This window comes from Rhinopithecus bieti, unplaced genomic scaffold (genome assembly GCF_001698545.2).
Source record: "Rhinopithecus bieti isolate Rb0 unplaced genomic scaffold, ASM169854v2 scaffold_8350, whole genome shotgun sequence".
In the NCBI taxonomy this organism is placed as follows: Eukaryota; Metazoa; Chordata; class Mammalia; order Primates; family Cercopithecidae; genus Rhinopithecus; species Rhinopithecus bieti.
This window is the reverse complement of record NW_016806031.1, coordinates 601,928-606,709: the sequence shown is the minus strand read 5'-3', so window position 1 is coordinate 606,709 and position 4,782 is coordinate 601,928.

Genomic DNA, 4,782 nt, shown 5'->3' with positions numbered 1-4,782 from the left:
TTTTTTTTTATTTTTAGTAGAGAAGGGGTTTTACCATATTGCCCAGGCTGGTGTCGAACTACTGACCTCAGGCAATCTGCCTGCCTCAGCTTCCCAAAGTTCTGGGATTACAGGCATGAGCCACCATGCCCAGCCCTTGAAGCATTTTTCCAAGTAAGACTTTCTGCCATATTCAGAATTCTCTTTATTTCACTTTCTTCTTGTTTTGTCATTGATTTCCTTTGTTCCACAGTCTAAAAGCCTCACCTTGGTATTTCAGACCCACAATAACCTAGCTTCAACACATTATCTACCATTCTTTCTTGTCACTCTCCACCAAACCTCCTGTGTTATAGCCTACCTGATTTTCTCACCCAATTCTGCATATGCCAGGCACCTTCACAAACCCATGATTTGATGCCTGCTCTATCTGAAATTGTCCTCTGTACACTCAAACCCTACTCTCACCACCACATCACCAATGGCAAAATCCTTGGCTTATTTCATTTTGTATCTCTTATGGTATAGCTTGTTCTACCTTTAAGTAACCCTGATATCAGAGTGCCATCATCTTCATAGAACAACCTATGTATATTATTTATAAACAAATCAGGAAAGATGAAATGAAAGGATAATCATTTCATCCATTCATTCCTTCATTCATCTATTATGTATTTTGCACCTACCATGTAATAGGCTTGAAACGACTCAGAAAAGACAGTGGTTAAGATGCACTCTCGGCCCTCCTGTGACAGCCTAGTCAGAGAAATAGGCAAGTCAAAGATTAGAAATCAGATACTGTGGTGTACTTACAATAAAATTTTCTTGAAAGAGTGACCCAGAGACTTGTTTCAAAGGTCAGAGTTCTTTCAGCATGAAAGAATGGTGCAAATATACAGGTTGATATTATTCAGACATTTTCAGATAGTTTCAGAGCCTTCAAAGTTTTACATCAACTTTTATTTAAAATTGTGTATGTGGGTGTGTGCCTGTGTGTGTGCATATGTGTAGTGGGGGATGGGGTTCGGTTTGTCAACAATCAAAAACTTGTTTTGGAGCCAAAAACTATCAACAAAGATTTGCAATTCTGTAAAAAGTCTTCTTCAGTAACCATAACATGAGAAATGGTATTTCCAAAACTGGTTTGTAGCAGCTAAATGACTACTCCTTCCTTCATTCAATCACAGTTGGAAAAGGTATACAATGCGTTCTTCTGAGTTTTAAGTGATTTAGAGATAATTAATTTCTTTTCTCAAGAGTGGACTATCTATGGATTCAGGTGTCCAATGATCTAATGTGATTCCAATCATTTTACTGTTATAATGTTCTATTATAAAAATCAAGAATATAGTGTCAAAAAATAAGAACTCCCAAATATATTTTAACACAACAATAGTAACTCTAATTTAGATCAGTTTAAAAGCTTAATTATTATGCAGTGCATATAAAGAAATCTAAAAGCCTTTGGGTTTATTTGTTCTAGATTATTATCGCCATGATTTTCATCTAATAAATCACTAGGGTCTAAATTTAATTACATATATTGTTCAAGACTGAAAAATTGTAAATTTTCTCATGATCTAGTCTGTATTCAATGTATTTATTCTCAAAAGGAAAATATTTTTTATTCATTTCGTATTTGCAAGCATACCTATCCCAGGCAGGTAAACTTAGAACAAATGATGTAGAAAATGTATTTGACCAAGTTGAATGTCACTGCTTAAGGAATTTATACTGAACTATAAACTCAGGAATGTTAAACAGTATTTAACCCTGAAAACAATTTAAGATTTTAAAGGTTTTAAAGAAAATCTTATTATTTTAATCCAGACATGTTAGATCTCAAATTCTCCTTAAATAATGTATCTCCACTAATCCATCATTGTTTTTGAAAATATTTAAGTAATCACTATATAAAAGTATGGGATGTGTAATGTAGGGAAAACAGACAATGAGGAATATACAGATAACTAATATTTAGGAAATTCCTCAAAGGAGCTTTAGCTGTAGAGATAAAGCATATACAAATAATATGCTAGCAATAGAAGCAGTTGAAAAGTATTGTTATATCACAGAAAAGTGAGTGAAGTCTTTGTTTAAACTTCAACTTACTCTTACCTGTTTAATTATACAAAATGACTCTAAAATATTAAAGGTAAAACAACCCAGAAGAAAAATATTAAACTTTCATCTCCCCACGCTTAAGGGCTCAGATTGCTGGATTTGAGATTTAGCTCTCATTATACAACCCTGGGCCAAACTGAATCTCAGTTTTCTCATCCGTAAAAATTGCATAAAAGTAGTACCTACATCAAGGGAATGCAGTGAAGATTAAATGAGTTAATATATAGCACTTCACAATTAGAGCTACTATTATATTCCCAGTGTTTTTACTTCTGTTATGATAACCCCTCCCCCAATAACGGGAATGTTCTTACACCAAAATACTATTGGCTTCTGTAGTATTTCTTTATTCATGTAAAATTTTGTTCCTAAATCCCCCTGCCTATGTAAATAGTTGCCCTGGTGACATTCTCTTATTCCTTTCAACAGCCCAAATCCCTGAAGATGATGTAAACACAGCTTTAGCTACTTCAGAACATTGTTTTGATGAGTAATGTGGGAAGAAATTTTAAGCATGCATACTAATTCTTCTTAAAATACACCTGAATTTTAAAATCAGCTTCCAAAATACTGGAATATAACAGTTTGTTCAGTTTTGATACATCAAAGAAGCTACAGAAAAGTTTGAAAAAAGAATCACATCAATCCATTTAAATATTTTCTAGTCATTGTAACTGAGCATCAGTTGAAAATACTCATTCTTTATGCTTTTCTACAACTGTGAAATTTGGATTTCCAATTCTTTGGTATTTGGAGGGACAACCACTAACGACTAATTCAAAGTCTCTTTCTGGTTTACTGGCATCAATGCCCAATTCATCAACAGATCCCATATACCATCCATAAAACAAACCACCTTCACAACCATCAAGTTCTACGATAAGTTGTACAACTCCTAAAACTATCATTTCCACTCATGTCTTCTGCTCCATTGCCATTAACCTGAGAGAGAATTTTGAGCTGCTCTAAGGAAAATCTGTTGAGCTGTGCATTCTTGTGATTTCTCACTCCAAGAAATCAAAAGCAACCTAACCAGTTCTATTTCAGATATATATAGAAAAAAAAAGCATTTTAAAAAATGTACTGAACTAAGGATTTCTAAAGACATAGATTCATACCAAATATCATTTTAAAGTGACATCACAAATGACACAGTTTGCCATTTAGTGGAGATTATTTAATGACCACTGCTGAAGTTTTACCACTTATAATTGGTAAATACTGGTAGTGGAGGTGGAAATGGGGGTATAGTTGTCTGAAATTTAACCACATGGGTAAGCACCATAGAAACACATGACCGGAAAGGCTAATATCTTTCAAGCAAGTCTCCTGATTCTAATAGTTTAATGCATTATTTCTCTTAATGTTTCAATGTGACGATAATAATAGCATTCACCGAAGACATTTGGTAGAAGAATATAATTATCAAAAATATGGGAAGTTGCATGAATATCTCATTGAATATAATCTTATGCTAGCCAAGAATTCTAAAGCATTTAGGTCCAAAACATTCATGAGGACGTCTTCGTAACTGCTGCACATTGAATTATTGACAAATTTGGACTATTTACTTTAATATCCTTTGAGTAGTTTCTATGTGTTAATCACTGTTTTAAGCAATTCATTCAATCCCTGAACAACTCTATACAATAGGTACTATCGAAAGGTACTTTGGAGATGAAAAATATTGAAAACCACCACCGACAACAAAACCTGGCACACAAATAAATGAGCAATGCCCACAGCCAAGAGATGGTAGAAGAAAGAATTTCAACTCAGGTAGTCATATTTCTGGTACCCATATTTCTAAGCACTGTTCTCTTACAACTGCAATTTCTTAGAATTCTCTGTAATCCTATTTCAGGCTGAAATATTAGTAGCTAGTATTGAATTGTAACAAATCTATAGAATACTTCAATATATAAAAATGTAATTTTCACAGGTGGCACCATTAGGCTTTATGTAATCAATAATTGAGCCAAAGCAGAGAATCATAAACCAACGTCTACTTATTTTTTACATTTATAACCAGGGACCTCATTTTGAGGCAAAATATGACCAATTGCCTTCAAATCACTACATCTCAAACACATTCTTATCTTAATATTCTAGCAACTAAAAGCTGGGCAAATTCTCGGTGGCATTCTTCTACTCTATAACTAGCCAATGTAACTTGTTAGAGTATATGTTTTCTGAGTTGCCCCTTATGCAAAAACATTTGTCTTAATAGAGTTTAAGACAGACATAGAGTTATTTATCTTTAAATAAATACAGTTTACAAGTAGTTTTAGTACTTCTTATCCAATGGACTACTCACCTGAAATAGTCCTTATGTATGTCCCACCTCTAATCACACACACACACACACACACACACGCACACACACACCACTAGCCTCCCTTTGGTATAACTCGTGGAGATTGATGTCAGCCCTAATAGTAAAACATTCTGTAAAAGGTTGTGCCTACCTAAGTTTGTTCATGGTGGACACCAAAACCCTATCTTAAAGGTCAGGTAGATACAAACTTCAAACAAACATTGTTCTATAACTTGTGTGGGAGGAACAATAACGCTCCCATACACACATGCCATGATGACCATGTTTTAATCCCGGAAACACATGAATATGTCACCTTACCTTGCAAAAGGGACTTTGCAGATGTCATTAAACTAAGGGCA